The 20632-nt window shown below is 43.1% G+C and overlaps 1 long non-coding RNA gene across 1 annotated transcript in view; it reads right to left on the reverse strand.

The window, feature by feature from the left end:
• Positions 1 to 19344: 19344 nt before the first annotated feature.
• Positions 19345 to 20632, reverse strand: part of LOC115166956 (uncharacterized) — a 118750-nt gene continuing 117462 nt past the window's right edge. Inside the window, exon 3 of the long non-coding RNA XR_003870398.1 lies at positions 19345 to 19424. This is a non-coding gene — a long non-coding RNA (uncharacterized LOC115166956). The remainder of the gene's footprint in view (positions 19425 to 20632) is intronic.

Genomic DNA, 20632 nt, shown 5'->3' on the forward strand with positions numbered 1-20632 from the left:
TGACTGCCATTAGGTACCGAGATGAGATCCTCAGACCCCTTGTGAGACCATATGCTAGTGCGGTTGGCCCTGGGTTCCTCCTAATGCAAGACAATGCTAGACCTCATGTGGCTGGAGTGTGTCAGCAGTTCCTGCAAGAGGAAGGCATTGATGCTACCCGTTCCCCAGACCTGAATCCAATTGAGCACATCTGGGACATCATGTCTCACTCCATCCACCAACGCCACGTTGCACCACAGACTGTCCAGGAGTTGGCGGATGCTTTAGTCCAGGTCTGGGAGGAGATCCCCCAGGAGACCATCCGCCACCTCATCAGGAGCATGCCCAGGCATTGTAGGGAGGTCATACAGGCACGTGGAGGCCACACACACTACTGAGCCTCATTTTGACTTGTTTTAAGGACATTACATCAAAGTTGGATCAGCCTGTAGTGTGGTTTTCCACTTTAATTTTGAGTGTGACTCCAAATACAGACCTCCATGAGTTGATAAATTGGATTTCCATTGATTATTTTTCCGTGATTTTGTTGTCAGCACATTCAAGTATGTAAAGAAAAAATTATTTAATAAGATTATTTCTTTCATTCAGATCTAGGATGTGTTGTTTAAGTGTTCCCTTTATTTTTTTGAGCAGTGTATATATAAAATACTAGCAGTGAGCTTGGATGACATTAAAAAGCATTTAGTGAAGTAATCTAAGATCCACTTGTTTTAGTTGATTAAACCTCATGACTCCTCAACACAACATGAGTGGCTCTTCTACACTCCTCTAGTGTTTGCTTTCCTTTCTCTTTCACAGTGTCCTGCTTTAGGAAATGGAAGAGTTGTTTGTCCTTTCAGCTGGGTTCCGTTGTCTTTGTGTGTGTGTGTCTGAATCAGCATATCAGCCATGCTGGGAGGGCATGTGTGTTTGTGTAGTGTGTAGTGTGTGTGTGTGTGAGAGAGAGAGAGAGAGAGGACAGGGCCCCTCAGATCGCCGTACGCCTGCCTGCACACAAACACACAGCAGCCCTCTCTCTAATATGGCCTGACAGGCTGACAGGATTACTGAGCTCTTTATCTGGGGCCCTCGCCTCTCCTACACAGAGACGGAGAGAGTTTGTGTGTGTGTGTGTGTGTGTGTGTGTGTGTGTGTGTGTGTGTATATGTCTTTTTCTGGGCCCCACGTGCTCGTTGGTCCCGGTGTGTGCGTCAGTGTGTGTGTGTGTGACCCCAGCAGTTCCCCTGAGAGAGTTCTTTAACCCCAAAACAGAGTCAGGCTGATCTCCATGGTGATGGGACAATGGAGGACCTCTTTATGGACTGCTAGCTCTCACTGTATAGAAGACTGAAACACACACGGACACACACGTGCGCACACACACACACACACACACACACACACACACACACACACACACACACACACACACACACACACACACACACACACACACACACACACACACACAGAGAGTTCTATAATTGGATTGGACTTATTTGATGGTTCCCACAATTAGAGAGGACAGGGAAATACTGAGGCTACTTTCAAATGGGTGGTTTAGAATGTGTGTGTGGGTGTGTGTGTGTGTGTGTGTGTGTGTGTGTGTGTGTGTGTGTGTGTGTGTGTGTGTGTGTGTGTGTGTGTGTGTGTGTGTGTGTGTGCATGAGTACGTGTGTGGTTTAGAGCCAAATACTGTGTTTGAGGTTAAAGTGGAGTTAATTCATGTGTGTGTGTGATGGTTTCTTTGCAACAGAATAAAGTTGTTTAGCAGAGAAGTAGTGGGAAGATAAATAGAACAACAAAAAGGATGGATTTCTCCTCCTTCTCTTCTGCTCTCTATGTCCCTCTCTCTCTCACTCTCGCTCTCTCTCTCCTCCTTCTCTTCTGCTCTCTATGTCCCTCTCTCTCTCTCTCTCTCGCTCCTCCTTCTCTTCTGCTCTCTGTCCCTCTCTCCCCTCCTTCTCCTCTGCTCTCTATGTCCCCCTCTCTCTCTCTCTCTCTATATGTCCCCCTCTCTCTCTCTCTCTCCCACTGAAGTGAGTCAGATCTTCTCTCCTCTGATCCCTTTCTCTCTGGCTCCAAGGCTTTTGTGAGTGTGTGTGTGTGTCTCAGAGCATAGGAAGTGGTATTGGGGTTAAAACACAAAATACACCCCCCCTCCCTGCTCTATTAACATTATCCCATGTTTCCATCATTTCAGACTGATCGTATTAACTGGACAGACAGAACTGGGTCTAGATTACAAATCCTCATCATTTATGGATGAATGAAATGAATGCTCAGACGTGAAGTTGCCCAAACTCTCTCAATATTTGACTACAAGCATGTCAAATGACTCCCTACTCTCCATGTATTGGAGCTTCACTGTGCAGTCTGGTTCATCCTTGGGAGCAATTTCCAAACACCTGAAGGTACCACGTTCATCTGTACAAACAATAGTACGCAAGTATAAACACCATGGGACCACGCAGCCGTCATACCGCTCAGGAAGGAGTTCTGTCTCCTAGAGATGAACGTACTTTGGTGTGAAAAATTCAAATCAATCCCAGAACAACAGCAAAGGACCTTTTGAAGATGCTGGATGAAACAGGTACAAAAGTATCTATATCCACAGTAAAACGAGTCCTAAATCGACATAACCTGAAAGGCCGCTCAGCAAGGAAGAAGCCACTGCTCCAAAACCGCCCTAAAAAAGCCAGACTACGATTTGCAACTGCACATGGGGACAAAGATCGTACTTTTTGGAGAAATGTCCTCTGGTCTGATTAAACAAAAATAGAAATGTTTGGCCATAATGACCATCGTTATGTTTAGAGGAAAAAGGGGGAAACTGCAAGCCGAAGAACACCATCCCAGCTGTGAAGCACAGGGGGTGGCAGCATCATGCTGTGGGAGTGCTTTGCTGCAGGAGGGACTGGTGCACTTCACAAAATAGATGGCATCATGAGGGAGGAAAATGATGTGGATATATTGAAGCAACATCTCAAGACATCAGTTAGGAAGTTAAAGCTTGGTCACAAATGGGTCATCCAAATGGACAATGACCAAAACATACTTCCAAAGTTGTGGCAATGTCACGGCTGTCTGATGCAGCGTGTTCGTAGTTCAACATATTTATTTATTCTGTGAAACTAAATGCTATACACTAAATACTTGAAACACAAAAAACAACAAACCATGACGCAGAGAGGAAAACACACTACTCAAAAGATAATCACCCACAAAACCAGGTGGGACAAACATCAACTTAAATATGACCTCCAATTAGAGGTAACGAGGATCAGCTGCCTCCAATTGGAGATCAACCCAAACAACACAACATAGAAATACAAAAACAGACGAACACCCCCTGTCACGCCCTGACCTACTCTACCATAGAAAATAACAACTTACTATGGTCAGGACGTGACAGGCAAAATGGCTTAAGAACAACAAAGTCAAGATATTGGAGTGGCCATCACAAAGCCCTGACATCAATCCTTTAGAACATTTGTGGGCAGAACTGAAAAAGTGTGTGCGAGCAAGGAGGCCTACAAACCTGACTCAGTTACACCAGCTGTCAGGAGGAATGGGCCAAAATTCACCCAACTTACTGTGGGAAGCTATTGGAAGGCTACCCAAAATGTTTGACCCAAGTTAAACAATTTAAAGGCAATGCTACCAAATACTAATTGAGTGTATGTAAACTTCTGGCCCACTGGGAATGTGGTGAAAGAAATAAACGCTGAAATAAATCATTCTCTCAACTATTATTCTGACATTTCACATTCTTAAAATAAAGTGGTGATCCAAACTGACCTAAGAGAGGGAATTTTTACTAGGATTAAATGTCAGGAATTGTGAAAAACAGAGTTTAAATGTATTTGGCTAAGGTGTATGTAAACTTCCAACTTCAACTGTATAGACAGTATAATAACATACAGCATGTGTAGGTGTGTGATTGTGTGCGTGTGTGTGTGTGTGTGTGTGCAGCCAGGTTGCTCAAGATTCACTTCGAAATTGGACGTCCGTCCATATTCCGCGGACATCGCGAGATCCCTTTAAACCCCCTAAGGTCTAAGGGTCTGGGGTTGGGTTTCTACTAAGATAACATATGTCATTGTTTTAAGATGGTCATACCATGGATCATTTAGCTATTAAATGTGTCACGTCCTGGCCAGTATATAAGGTTAATTGTTTTGTAGTTTGGTCAGGGCGTGGCAGAGGGTATTTGTTTTATGTGGTTCAGGGTGGTGTGTTTGTTTAAAGGGTGTTTGATGTAGTATTTCCGGGGTTTTGGTTTATAGTCTATGTTTATGTATTTCTATGTGTTGTCTGGTGAGTGTGTTTCTATGTTGTGTTGATTGGGGTTGGGACTCTCAGTTGAAGGCAGGTGTTGTCTATCTGCCTTTGATTGAGAGTCCCATATATTGGGGTGTGTTTGTGATTCGTGGGTGATTGTTCTGTGTTCAGCCTTATGCTTTACCAGACTGTTTGTTGATCGTTCGTTCGTTTCTTTGTTATTTTTGTATGTTCATTTTTGAAGTTAATTAAAAATCAAGATGAGCATACACGTACCTGCTGCGTTTTGGTGCTCCTTTTCCGACGATGATTTCGTTATATCGTTAGAAGACGAAGATACTTGTGACAGAATCACCCACCACTCAAGGACCAAGCAGCAGAGGAAGGAGCAGACGGTTTTCGAGTTGGACTGGCGGGAGAAGTGGACTTGGGAGGAAGTTCTGGACGGGGCCGGACCTTGGCACCAGGCTGGGGAGTATCGCCGCCCGCAGTGGGAAATTGAGGCAGCCAAGGCAGAGAGGCGGTGGTACGAGGCCAGAGACGCGCTGAGGGAGAAGCACGAGAGGCACCCCCAATAAAAAATTTTGGGGGGGCACACGGGTAGTTTGGCTAGGCGTAGGAAGAGCCGGAGGCCAGCTACCCGTGGTTATATGGAGGAGTGTATGAGGTGGGGAGCGCCATGTTTCGCTGAGAAGCGCACTATCTCACCCATACGCACGCACAGTCCGGTGCGAGTTATTCCAGCCCCTCGCAGGTGCCGTGCTAGAGCGGGCATCCAGCCTGGTAGGAGGATGCCTGCGCAGCGCATCTGGTCGCCGGTACGCCTCCGAGGACCAGGCTACCCAACTCCCGCTCTACGCACGGCTACCATCAGGCCCCTGCACAGCCCAGTCTGCCCTGTACGAGCACTCCGCTCGTACAGGGCTACTAGTTCCATCCAGCCAAGGCGGGTTGTGCAGGAGGTAAGATCTAGACCGGCTGTGCGCCTCCATAGCCCTGGGTTTCCAGCTCCTGTCTCTCGTGCGGACCCGGAAGTGCGTCAACCCAGTCCGACTCGTCCTGTTCCCGCTCCCCGCACTAGCCTGCAAGTGCGTCAACCCAGCCTCGCCAGTCAACAGTCGTCAGAGCTGCCCGCCAGTCAACAGTCGTCGGCGCTGCCCGCCAGTCAACAGTCGTCGGAGCTGCCCGCCAGTCAACAGTCGTCGGAGCTGCCCGCCAGTCAACAGTCATCGGAGCTGCCCGCCAGTCAACAGTCGTCGGAGCTGCCCGCCAGTCAACAGTCGCCGGAGTGGTCAGACTGCGCTGAACTGCCGGAGTGGCCAGACTGCGCTGAACTGCCGGAGTGGCCAGACTGCGCTGAACTGCCGGAGTGGCCAGACTGCGCTGAACTGCCGGAGTGGCCAGACTGCCCTGAACTGCCGGAGTGGCCAGACTGCCCTGAACTGCCGGAGTGGCCAGACTGCCCTGAACTGCCGGAGTGGCCAGACTGCGCTGAACTGCCGGAGTGGCCAGACTGCGCTGAACTGCCGGAGTGGCCAGACTGCGCTGAACTGCCGGAGTGGCCAGACTGCCCTGAACTGCCGGAGTGGCCAGACTGCCCTGAACTGCCGGAGTGGCCAGACTGCCCTGAACTGCCGGAGTGGCCAGACTGCCCTGAACGTCCCGAGTTGCCAGACTGCCCAGACTGTCCCGAGCTGCCAGACTGCCCAGACTGTCCCGAGCTGCCAGACTGCCCAGACTGTCCCGAGCTGCCAGACTGCCCAGACTGTCCCGAGCTGCCAGACTGCCCCGAGCTGCCAGACTGCCCCGAGCTGCCAGACTGCCCAGACTGCCCCGAGCTGCCAGACTGCCCAGACTGTCCCGAGCTGCCAGACTGCCCAGACTGCCCCGAGCTGCCAGACTGCCCAGACTGCCCCGAGCTGCCAGACTGCCCAGACTGTCCCGAGCTGCCAGACTGCCCAGACTGTCCCGAGCTGCCAGACTGCCCAGACTGCCCCGAGCTGCCAGACTGCCCAGACTGCCCCGAGCTGCCAGACTGCCCAGACTGTCCCGAGCTGCCAGACTGCCCAGACTGTCCCGAGCTGCCAGACTGCCCAGACTGTCCCGAGCTGCCAGACTGCCCAGACAGCCTGGAACGGCCTGAGCCAGAGCCACCTCCAGAAATAGGTGGGTTGGGGAGGGGGGGTGTAGCACAGTGCCGTCGTTGACGGCAGCCACCCTCCCTTCCCTCCCTTTAGAAAAGGGGAATTTTTATTTTTGTGTTTGGGGTTATTTTTTGTTAAGGTGCTTCCGGGGTAGCACCTTTAAAGGGGGGTACTGTCACGTCCTGGCCAGTATAAAAGGTTAATTGTTTTGTAGTTTGGTCAGGGCGTGGCAGAGGGTATTTGTTTTATGTGGTTCAGGGTGGTGTGTTTGTTTAAAGGGTGTTTGATGTAGTATTTCCGGGGTTTTGTTTTATAGTCTATGTTTATGTATTTCTATGTGTAGTCTGGTGAGTGTGTTTCTATGTTGTGTTGATTGGGGTTGGGACTCTCAGTTGAAGGCAGGTGTTGTCTATCTGCCTTTGATTGAGAGTCCCATATATTGGGGTGTGTTTGTGTTTGTGATTCGTGGGTGATTGTTCTGTGTTCAGCCTTATGCTTTACCAGACTGTTTGTTGATCGTTCGTTCGTTTCTTTGTTATTTTTGTATGTTCATTTTTGAAGTTAATTAAAAATCAAGATGAGCATACACGTACCTGCTGCGTTTTGGTCCTCCTCTTCCGACGATGATTTCGTTATATCGTCAGAAGACGAAGATACTTGTGACAAAATGTTTTACTTTAGGTCCCTTGTAAGTATAAAAAATTATGAAACATTTAATTTGGCCATACTGCTATTCTCCCATAGAAATGCATTGAATAACATATTCATACATGGCAAAACAGTCCAAAAATCTATTTAAAGGAAGTATGTTTTGAAGTATCTGTCCTGTATCTGAGAGATATAAGAAAGGTAAGGAAATTATTCTTATTATTTTTCTTACCCATATTTAACCCCTTTTTTGGCACTACAGTACTTCCATATACACTAAGCAGCCAGTTTATTAGGTACACCCATCTAGTACCAGGTCAGACTCCTCTTTGCCTCCAGAACAGCTTGAATTCTTCAGGGCATGGATTCTACAAGTTGTGGTGTTCAAACATTGCTCAATTGGTATCAAGTGACCTAACCTGTGCCAGGAAATCATTCCCCGCACCATTACACCACCGCTACCAGCCGGTACTGTTGACACCAGGCAGGATGGGGCCATGGACTCATGCTGCTTACGCCAAATCCTGACTCTGCCATCAGCATGATGTAACAGGAACTGAGATTTGTCAGACCAGGCAATGTTTTTCCACTCCTTTAATTGTCCAGTGTTGGCGATTGAGTGCCCACTGGAGCCGTTCATTTTTTTCTTCTGTAGCCCATCCATGACAAGGCCCAATGAGTTGCGCGTTCTGAGATGCTGTCCTGCACACCACTGTTGTACTGCACCATTATGTGCCTGTTTGTGGCCTGCCTGTTAGCCTGCACAATTCTTTCCATTCTCCTTTGACCTCTCTCATCAACAAGCTGTTTTCGCTCACAGGACTGCTGATGACTGGAGTTCTTTTGTTTGTCGCATCATTTTCGGTAAACCCTAGACACTGTTGTGCGTGAAAATCCCAGGAGGGTGGCCATTTCTGAGATACTGGAACTGGTGCGCCTGGCACCGACGATCATACCACGCTCAAAGTTGCTTATGTCACTTGTTTTGCCCATTCTATAACGTTCAATCGAACAGTAACTGAATGCCTCAATGCCTGTATTGCTTCTTTATATAGCAAGCCACAGCCACGTTACTCACTGTCTGTAGGAGCGAACCATTTTCATGAACAGGATGGTGTACCTAATAAACTGGCCGCTGAGTGCATACTTCCATAAAAAAAAATTAAACAACCGACATGTTCATGAGATTCTCACCTTTCGATGGTGGTGACATATTAGTGTGTAGCCCAAACTGTTTAGACGCTACAGACAGAAGTTGGCAGATCAGCTGTACCGACTTCAGACGAGTCCCGTGACACTTGTGGTCGTAGAGCAAAACGGAGAACACCATCATGTTTGTGAGAGTCTCATCTTTCCTTAGAGGGTTCATATTCGTTTTTAGACAAAACCGCTTGGATGCTACAGACGTTTTTGTGAGAAGACTTATTTTCGGGATGTCTCCTGGTCTGACAAACACTGCTGTAGCTATGCCACCTTCCATCCATCGACCCTAATCCACTACTAGGGGCAACGGTGACGCTATTACCATCAAGTAGTGGACGGGATAGCTCCCAGGGTCATGTGTTCAATACCAGTGCTAGACACTCTTTGTAAAAATAAAAACAAAAATGTTTATCCCAAACCTTAACCGTTAACTTAACCATTCAGAATTGTTTTTGTTTTAACCCTATCCCAAACCTTAACCGTTAACTTAACCATTCAGAATTGTTTTTGTTTTAACCCTATCCCAAACCTTAACCCTAAATGCAGGAGGAGCCGCATAATGGAAGAGCAGCAGCAGGAGGAGCAGCCCAGGATGTCCACAACACCTCGAAATTTTACATTTTGAGCAGAATCTGAAGTCAAACTGGTCAAACCAGGAGATCTTGCTGTGTGTTTGTGTATGTTTGTGTGTGTGTGGTACTGTAGCCACTACAGTGAGGACCAGCAGCCCCAATATATCTCTTGATGGTTCTAACTGGTCCAGATAATCACACTTAGTCTACATCCCAAATGTCACCCTATTCCCCTACAAATGTACACTACCTTTGATCAGAGTCCATTGGGTTCTGGTCAAAAGTGGTTTACTATATAGGGAATAAGGTTCCATTTAGGACAGAGTCTTATATACCTTTCAAACCAAGATGTTTTTCCATTTTAGCATCCCACCAACTTTTTGCTGACTTTTCTTTATATCTGAAAGGTATTGCTGGCAACAAAGCCTATACTTTTATATCACGCAACCGACCTAGTCATGATTGCGGTAACGTATTTAAAAGTCTTGCCAACCCCTCAGTATAAAAGTCACCTTACATCTTACTGTCTTTAGCAGGGATTAAATCATGAACATTCTATCATAATGAAAAAGTATAAACATACAAATACGTCAGTCTGCATGACATGGCAGCAGCCTGGTCCAAATACAAACATTATCTGCTCTATATTTTCTACACCAAAAAAAAACATTTATTTAGGATATCTCAATCTAGCAAGCCAGGCAACTAAAAACAACTTTCTCCAGACAATGTTTTGGTTTGTTGCTAACGTTAGCTTGTTAACTATCTAGCTGGCTAGCCAGCTGCCCAGCTCATATAATTACCAGAACATATCTGACAACGTTTTGAGTTTAACTGTAGCCAACTCTTTATTCACTATAACAGGAAAATTAACACATTAGAAGGTAATTATTTACAAATTATTTACAAGTATGGTGAGCTGCCCACTTACTGCTGTGAATGTGAAGAAATGAAAACAGTTCATTTCTGTCTTCAGAGCTTGCGCTCATGTCAGGTTACCATGACAACGTTCGCAACAACAGGGTCAAAGTTGAATGTCTCTTGCTCAGTTGGACAAGAATGTGGTAAAAATGTGGCTGTTTGAAAGGGAACAACATAAACAATTGCTCAATTATTTTTTCAGGTAACATACTGCAAATCCTATGTGAATTAGGAAGTGGTCTCTAGTTCCCAGAACGTTTCCTTTTAAAGTTACAGGAACGTTTCCTAAATGTTTTAGAAACGTCCATTGACTATGACAGGATGGTGTGTCTGTGTGTGTTTCTCCTGTAGTGAGTAAGGAGCCTGTGGATAGGGTCTCCTGTCTGAATAGAATAACTACAGATCACATGCTGGGAGAGAACTAAAAGCTGAGTTGTACCAGAGGTCAAACTGTTACTTTACTTTACAATAACATCTACCTTTCCTTCTCTTTGTCCTCCCTCTCTTTCTCCCCCTCTCTCTGCCTGTTCTACTCTACATCTAAAAACTATCCAGAGTTTGTAAGTTTACCTTTCCACCAAGGAGATCTATCTGACGAGAACAGTGGTTGTGTGTGTAGCTCTGTTCGGGGAGGAGGATGATGCAATATTCATATCAGTAAAACCCCAGAGACACGACCGGCTAACTTTAGCACCCGCAAAATGGAACAGAAAAACCATCAATGAAAGTAAAACATGAATCATTCTTTATCTGGACTTCAGTTGGAGGTCGTTGTTCTTATCACTACCCTCAACCTCACCTGTTTCTTTCTACCTCTAGTGTTGTATGACTTCTGATAAAGTAACATTTTAACTTTTTATCCCTCCAAACATTCCCTGACAGAAGATGCCATCTCAACTTCTCTAGTTGAAGCGGTGGACCGTCTTTTCTGTTAGCCTTTATTCCTATTGAATAATTCAGAGTTGGGTCTATATATAGGGGCTGGACAGAGAGAGCTGTATTTTTAGCTGGCTGCCTGGCTTTATGCTCAGGGTTTATATAAGGCTTTTTATATAAGCAGCTTTAATGGCAGCTAGCTCTGCTTCCTTCTAATTAATTTTTTTTTAGTCTCATCCAGAGTGACTTACAGGGTTAAGTGCCTTGCTCAAGGGTACATAAACTTATTTTTTTACCTCGTCGGCTCAGGGATTCGAACCAGAAATCTTTTGGTTACCTGCCCAACACCTGCCGCCTGATGAGAGAGAGATAGAGGGGCAGGTCACAGCACAGGTCAGATGTCGCTATCACTGGGGGCTATGTAGATACACACACCCAAACTGGCACAAACACCCACCATGGCATAAAGAGCGTTGGCCCAGTAACCAAAGGTCACTGGTTTGAATCCCAGAGCCTACTACAGTAGGTTGAAAATCTGTAGACGTGCCCTTGAGCAAGACCCTTAAACCTAATTGGTCCTGTAAGTCGTTTAGGATAAGAGTGTCTGCCAAATGATGTACATGTATTGGCACACACACAGTTAGGGTTTGATTTGTGGTTGTATAATGAAGAAAGCGGGACAATACTGATTACAAGATTTTAGTGCCAGAGGATCAGACTCTCCTCCTCATCCTCTCATCTGGTTCACTTGCAGAGTTAGAGGATGCTCCCCAAATGGCACCATATTCCCTATTTATAGGGAATAGGTATATGTAGAAGTGTGCCATTTGGGACGCAAACAGAGATGGACCCTCTTATTAGTAACTGACAGGCAGGGTTAGAGAGATGGGCCTTCCCCCTGAGGCCAAGGCTTCATTATAAACCAAACCAGATGCACCCTGGATGTGTGGTCTTCCTCTGGATCCCTCCCTGAGAAACTGGTTCTGAGAGCACTATCCTGATTTAATGAAATGTGATGAAGACTAAACAAGTCATCCAGTATGGGCACATCACTATTGAAACACAGGTGGTCTGTTCAACTGAAGACTGTGTTAGCAAACTGAACTAAAGCTCACATCTTGTAGGAATTAGCCTGGGAAGCTCATTGGATTCTTCAGATCTCAGGTAAGAACACACCGAACCACCTTTGCTAGATTAACAGGAACTTGTAGCAACTTGTAGACTGTGGATCTATCGCCATGGAAGAGTAGCCAGCCTGTAGCGCTCTGCAGTTCCTTATCAAGAGGTAATGGTTGCTTCGGTGACAACCCCAATTACGCCCCGGCACAAAGGGACAGGAGGGTCTCTTTCATAGTAATGACTCTGCCTTAGCAAGCAACCAGGCAGGCAGAACTGTACAACACACACACACACACACACACACACACACACACACACACACACACACACACACACACACACACACACACACACACACACACACTGAGAGGAGAGACTGAGCCATAAGTGGTAATGATACAGTAGTTTACTACCACATTATAACTCTCAGTTCAGTCCTTTACAGAAGCTACTGGAGTCACTCAGATATACTGTTGTTCTACTGTAGTTAGTGTAGTTACTCTTCTATGGAACTCATAGTGGGACTGAACTCCTGACTGCTATCAGATGATTGAATGGCCAGGTTGTTATGACATCCCATACTGAGCTCTCTATGTGCCTGGTGTTGTGCAGGTTGACGTTTATTGTCATGAGTCTTGTTCTGGAGGCAGAACTGAGCTATTTCCCCTTAGATAGGCCAGCTGCAAAGACAAAATTAGTTATTGTAAAAATTCATGAAAAAAATTGGTCTTCATTTCTGGTTAGGGTTAGGCATTAGGGTTAGCAGTGTGGTTAAGGTTAGGGTTAAGATTAGTTTGTAGCTGTGCGAGTTAGTGACCACTTTCTGAGCTGCCTCCAGAGCAAGATGCATGATGAAAACACTAACCTGCATTGTAAGTAGGAGGGGAAATTACTGACAGTCATTTCAGGCGGGAGCGATTATTATCAGAACTTGTGGAGGCATGTATTCTAAGTCGTGTGTGTGTGTGTGTGTGTGTGTGTGTGTGTGTGTGTGTGTGCGTGTGTTTGAATCCCAGTGTGTGTGTGTGTGTGTGTGTGTGTGTGTGTGTGTGTGTGTGTGTGTGTGTGTGTGTGTGTGTGTGTGTGTGTGTGTGTGTGTGTGTGTGTGTGTGTGTGTGTGAGACAGGTCATCTGAGTCATAACACCAGCCTTGGTCCACAGCGTGGCATAACAGCAAACCAGTCAAGATGAAACCTGCTGGATGTTTATTTGTCCTGTAGATTAAGGTCCTGAAGTCTCACCAAGGCTGCCGCAGCCGGTTCCTATATTTCAGTGTTCAGTAAACAGCACAGACTCACACAGTGTATGTTAGTCTCACTGATCTATGGGCTCAACACATGCAACACTCTCTCTTTCTCTCTTTCTTTCTCTCTCACTCTCTTTCTTTCTTTCTTTCTTTCTTTCTCTTTCTTTCTCTTTCTTTCTCTCTCCCTCTGTCTCTCTCTCTTCATCTCTCTCTTCATCTCTCTCTCTGTCAGGGACATTGCAGGGTGTAGGGCAGGTTAATACATGTCAGTAAGGTAGACTTTGTATCGATCTCACAGACATCAATCAGGCTGCAGAACTGGATTGTGTTAATGTCAACTCAAGGACCACATAGTGTGTGTGTGTGTGTGTGTGTGTGTGTGTGTGTGTGTGTGTGTGTGTGTGTGTGTGTGTGTGTGTGTGTGTGTGTGTGTGTGTGTGTCTATGTGTTAAGGCAGAGTATTTACACGCAGCTGTGAGTGATAACATAATGACAAGAGATCAGTGATCCACTGTAGTAATTCTTCCTGTAGTTTTAGACTGTCATGTCCGTTAATAAAACACAGTACAGAAAACCCTAAGACACAATCATATATCCAGTATAATAATATATACCCAGTATAATAACATATAGCCTCTATAATAACATATAGCCAGTATAATAACATATACCCAGTATAATAACATATAGCCAGTATAATAACATATACCCAGTATAATAATATATACCCAGTATAATAACATACAACCAGTATAATAACATATAGCCAGTATAATAACATATAGCCAGTATAATAATATATAGCCAGTATAATAACATATAGCCTCTATAATAACATATACCCAGTATAATAACATATAGCCCGTATAATAACATATACCCAGTATAATAACATATACCCAGTATAATAACATATAGCCAGTATAATAATATATAGCCTGTATAATAACATATAGCCTCTATAATAACATATACCCAGTATAATAACATATACCCAGTATAATAACATATAGCCTGTATAATAACATATACCCAGTAGAATAACATATACCCAGTATAATAACATATACACAGTATAATAACATATAGCCAGTATAATAATATATAGCCTGTATAATAACATATAGCCTCTATAATAACATATACCCAGTATAATAACACATACCCAGTATAATAACATATAGCCAGTATAATAACATATACCCAGTATAATAACATATACCCAGTATAATAACATATACCCAGTATAATAACATATAGCCTCTATAATAACATATACCCAGAATAATAACATATACCCAGTATAGTAACATATACCCAGCATAATAACATTTTGCCAGTATAATAACATATAGCCAGTATAATAACATATAGCCAGTATAATAACATATACCCAGTATAAAAACATATAGCCAGTATAATAACATATACCCAGTATAATAACATATACCCAGTATAATAACATATAGCCAGTATAAGAAGATATATACCCAGTATAATAACATATAACCAGTATAATAACATATAGCCTCTATAATAACATATACCCAGTATAATAACATATAGCCTGTATAATAACATATAACCTCTATAATAACATATACCCAGTATAATAACATATACCCAGTATAATAACATATACCCAGTATAATAACATATAGCCAGTATAATAACATATAGCCAGTATAATAACATATAGCCAGTATAATAACATATAGCCAGTATAATAACATATAACCAGTATAATAACATATATCCAGTATAATAACATATACCCAGTATAATAACATATACCCAGTATAATAACATATACCAAGTATAATAACATATAACCAGTATAATAACATATACCCAGTATAATAATATATACCCAGTAGAATAACATATACCCAGTATAATAACATATAGCCAGTATAATAACATATATCCAGTATAATAACATATACCCAGTATAATAACATATAGCCTCTATAATAACATATAGCCAGTAGAATAACATATAGCCAGTATAATAACATATAGCCAGTAGAATAACATATACCCAGTATAATAACATATAGCCTCTATAATAACATATACCCAGTAGAATAACATATAGCCAGTATAATAACATATAGCCTCTATAATAACATATACCAAGTATAATAACATATAGCCAGTTGAATAACATATAGCCAGTAGAATAACATATAGCCAGTATAATAACATATAGCCAGTATAATAACATATAGCCTCTATAATAACATATACCCAGTATAATAACATATACCCAGTATAATAACATATAGCCTGTATAATAACATATACCCAGTAGAATAACATATAGCCAGTATAATAACATATAGCCAGTAGAATAACATATAGCCAGTATAATAACATATACCCAGTATAATAACATATAACCAGTATAATAATATATACCCAGTATAATAACATTTAGCCAGTATAATAACATATAGCCAGTATAATAACATATACCCAGTATAATAACATATACCCAGTATAATAACATATACCCAGTATAATAACATATACCCAGTATAATAACATATAGCCTGTATAATAACATATACCCAGTATAATAACATATACCCAGTATAATAACATATAGCCTGTATAATAACATATACCCAGTAGAATAACATATAGCCAGTATAATAACATATAGCCAGTATAATAACATATACCCAGTATAATAACATATAGCCAGTATAATAACATATACCCAGTATAACAACATATAGCCAGTATAATAACATATAGCCAGTATAATAACATATACCCAGTATAATAACATATAGCCAGTATAATAACATATAGCCTCTATAATAACATATACCCAGTATAATAACATATAGCCAGTATAATAACATATAGCCAGTATAATAATATATGCCCAGTATAATAACATATAGCCAGTATAATAACATATACCCAGTATAATAACATATAGCCAGTATAATAATATATGCCCAGTTTAATAACATATAGCCAGTATAATAACATATACCCAGTATAATAACATATAGCCAGTATAATAACATATAGCCAGTATAATAATATATGCCCAGTATAATAACATATAGCCAGTATAATAATATATACCCAGTATAATAACATATACCCAGTATAATAACATATACCCAGTATAATAACATATAGCCAGTATAATAATATATGCCCAGTATAATAACATATAGCCAGTATAATAACATATAGCCAGTATAATAATATATGCCCAGTATAATAACATATACCCAGTATAATAATATATACCCAGTATAATAACATATAGCCAGTATAATAATATATACCCAGTATAATAACATATACCCAGTATAATAATATATACCCAGTATAATAACATATACCCAGTATAATAACATATAGCCAGTATAATAACATTTTGCCAGTATAATAACATATACCCAGTATAATAACATATAGCCAGTATAATAATATATACCCAGTATAATTACATATACCCAGCATAATAACATATAGCCAGTATAATAATATATACCCAGTATAATAATATATACCCAGTATAATAACATATACCCAGTATAATAACATATACCCAGTATAATAATATATACCCAGTATAATAACATATACCCAGCATAATAACATTTTGCCAGTAGAATAACATATAGCCAGTAGAAGAACATGTTGCCGGTAGAATGACATAGAGGCACATCAAACATAAATACTGGGTGATTTTACAGGCAAGTCCTAGTGAGTGCAGAAGCCATAACCTCCAGCTACAGTCCAGTCAGGGAAGGGAAGGCTAACTGAACTCTACGGCTGTGACAGTAACACAAAAGGGTGGCTCTGATCCCACATTTCTCCTAATCAAATGAGCCTTTCTCTGTCTCCCTCGCCCTCTCTTTCTCTGTCTCCCTCGCCCTCTCTTTCTCTGTCACCCTCGCCCTCTCTTTCTCCGTCTCCCTCGCCCTCTCTTTCTCCGTCTCCCTCGCCCTCTCTTTCTCTGTCTCCCTCGCCCTCTCTTTCTCTGTCTCCCTCGCCCTCACCCTCTCTTTCTCTGTCTACCTCGCCCTCTCTTTCTCTGTCTCCCTCGCCCTCTCTTTCTCTGTCTCCCTCGCCCACGCCCTATCTTTCTCTGTCTCCCTCGCCCTCTCTTTCTCTGTCTCCCTCGCCCTCTCTTTCTCTGTCTCCCTCGCCCTCTCTTTCTCTGTCACCCTCGCCCTCTCTTTCTCTGTCTCCCTCGCCCTCACCCTCTCTTTCTCTGTCTACCTCGCCCTCTCTTTCTCTGTCTCCCTCGCCCTCTCTTTCTCTGTCTCCCTCGCCCACGCCCTATCTTTCTCTGTCTCCCTCGCCCTCTCTTTCTCTGTCTCCCTCGCCCTCTCTTTCTCTGTCTCCCTCGCCCTCTCTTTCTCTGTCACCCTCGCCCTCTCTTTCTCTGTCTCCCTCGCCCTCGCCCTCTCTTTCTCTGTCTCCCTCGCCCTCTCTTTCTCTCTCTCTCGTGCTCTCTCTCCTTTCTCTCTCTCGTTCTTGTTCCCTCTATTGGTTTGCTCACTTTCTTTCTCTCTCTCTGTTGGCCTTTCACTCAAATTTTTATGTAAAACCAAAAACTAGCTTTTAGAGTTCTTCTGTGGGTTATTTGTAAGTTGTGGTTTGTGTGTGTGTATTTATGTGAGAGTGTGTGTCTCTCTGTGTGTGGCGATGGTATTATGTGTGTAAATGGTGGTGTGTGTATTTGATAGCATGTGTGTGTGTGTGTGTATAGTTGGTAGTGTGTAATAATGAGTCTTGCCACAGTGGCAGAGAGAAGGCCCGTTCCCTGATCACGTGACAGACTGACTAGGCTCTTCATGGAACTACTAATGGAACTACTGCCCTAGCTAATTGGGTTCTGTGTGTGTGTGTTTGAGGGATCTGACCTAGGACTACTGATGCAGTGTGCCTGTGTATGCTTCCACTTATCTTCTATCTGTGTTAAGGCAAAGTGTAATAATCCACTCACAGAGACATTTCACCACTTTGGAATGCATTACTCTGACGCTGCAATGTGGGTTTACACCTTGCATTGCTCTTGCAATAAAGTTACCATCCAGAAGTCTTTCTCTATCTAGCTAGTTGATGTTGCTGTATTCCTGATGATATTTCTCTATCTAGCTAGTTGATATCGCTGTATTCCTGATGATATTTCTCTATCTAGCTAGTTGATATTGCTGTATTCCTGATGATATTTCTCTATCTAGCTAGTTGATATTGCTGTATTCCTGATGATATTTCTCTATCTAGCTAGTTGATATTGCTGTTTTCCTGATGATATTTCTCTATCTAGCTAGTTGATATTCCGTGAACCTAATAGGCCTTCCTGGAGGCACTGTGAACTCCTGGGAGAAACTCCAGCACCTCTCTCAAGTCAATTTCAACAGTTCTAGACATAAACCATGTGCGTCCCAAATGGCACCCTATTCCATATATAGTGCACTACTACACCCAGCGGGCCCTGCTCAAAACTATTGCACTATATAGGGGATAGGGTGCCATTTGGGAAGCAGACCATCTCTATACCTACAGAGGGGACACAAAGAGCCTGGTCACATGACAGGGGTGGCCAACCGTTCCCAGGCTAATGAAGGGATTAAACGTACTTTTAGACGGAATACAAAACCCCCGGAAACCCCCAGACCTTCAGCTGCTGGGGAGATAAGTAGGATGGAAGTGTGGGCAGAGATAAATGAGAATCTGTTGGCTCGAGCTAGTAGGAGAAAATAGGCCAGAGACGCATAGGTTGCATCCCAAATTGCCCCCTATACCCTATATAGCGCACTTCTTTTGACCAGGGCCCATGGAATAAGGTGCCATTTGGGATGCTACCACAGACAGAGACATGCCTAGAGATTCAGAGAGACTCAGAGAGAGGAGTCGGTCTGTGTGATCCTATCCTCTCTACAGCTCAAAGTTCCAGCTTCTCCCTGCAGAGCTATAGATACAGATTTAGCTCAACTAGGTTTGAGATTTAGAGTTTGAATGGGCGCCATTTTGGCAAAGAGAGTTCCGATGTAATTAGGCTACATCCCACTGAGAATGCAAATCAGAACATTATTGTCATGGAAAGCTCATTTCCAACAGTTTGCCAAACTCTATGCAGTAGTCCAGTACTCCTCTAGCCTAGCACTGCTATGTTGTGTGATCTAAGAAGAAAGCTAACGTGCTAGCAGGCTAACAGACTAGCGGTGATGTTGCTAGCAAGGTACTAGTCATTTTGCGAGCAGTAGGTAGAGTCTGTGTATGAGGTCTGAGTGGAGGCTAATGTGCTAGCAGGCTAGCGGCTGTGATACTAGCAACAGGGAGTTTTTTTCAGTCTTTTAGAAGCAGAGTTCTGTGAAAGATGAGGAAGATGTCGACCCGGGTACTCACCCCTCTCACCTTCGACGCAGACTGATGCTCTCACACGACCTGGAAGGAAATTAACAACAAATATTTAGCTACAGGGGTGTTTCTATAACAACGGTTAGCTACACAACCACCATGGGTGTTTCTATAACAACGGGCTGTTTTTCTAAAAGGCTCAAGGGCACGACTCTGTCCTCTCACATTGCTCCACAGCAGCCAGTTTGAAAAGAAACAAAGTTATGTTCTTTAAGTTATATTATTCAGCTTGTGATAGCTGCAATGTTTCAACACTACATATATTTGCCAGGTTCACGGTTCTCTCTCTGAATAGACAGTGTGAAAAGAGATGTCATGAAAAATCACAAACTTTGAAAGATTTCCCTTCCATTTTAACCCTTGATTTATCCATTTGATTTGCCCCGACAACAATAACACACATCCGTTGTATTGTGGCCCTCACAAGTCAAACTGTGGTCTGCTAAAAACCAAGACAATGTTCTTTTCTATTAAGACCAGGAGTCCTGAGGCCTCAGAGTATAGACTCAGTAATGGTCCATCAGTCTTTGTGGGACCTGTTCGCTTCTATTCAGCCTGGCTGGGAACAGCTTTCATCACTCTACACTGGGAAATAAGAGTTGGGGGACTCTCAATCTACCCCCCTTTCTCCTCAAACTTCAGCTTTCTCAACTAGCCCCCCCCAACCCCTTCTACCCCCATCAACTCTCAACCTCTACTAACCCCTCTACCCCCCCTTTCAATCCTAAACCTACACCCTAACCCTTAAGGTGTCCACATGCTTCCCTGCCCAAACAGTTCGGAAGAGTCGTGCATATATTATGACGACATTTTGTGCCATTTTTGTTGGTTTTGGACTTAGACAAGCCGGTAGCCAAAGTCTACTCTACGCCCATTTGTTGGTGATTGGTCAACAGTAGAGATTCTTCAAGTCTTTGTTGTCATTCGACGACAGACGACTCGTTTGCACCAAACATCTTAGTTAGATGTAAAATTGCGAGACTAAGATCTCCTCGGCAAAAACATCAAAATTAATGACAGATTTCTTGAGTTATCTTAGATTAATTCTGACTGTTTTGAGGAAGTGGCTACGGCGTCTCAAAATTGACAAACAGTACTTACTATTGCCACTTTTTTCTTGTTTTTCAAACTAAGGTCTTTTAAGGGAGTATGCGAGCACAATCGTTCGGTTGGCCTGGCCAACTACGGCTAGCTGCCAGCTAAACTGAAGCATGCTGACACCTTTAGCCCCCTCA

Source organism: Salmo trutta, chromosome 29, assembly GCF_901001165.1.
Source record: "Salmo trutta chromosome 29, fSalTru1.1, whole genome shotgun sequence".
In the NCBI taxonomy this organism is placed as follows: domain Eukaryota; kingdom Metazoa; phylum Chordata; class Actinopteri; order Salmoniformes; family Salmonidae; genus Salmo; species Salmo trutta.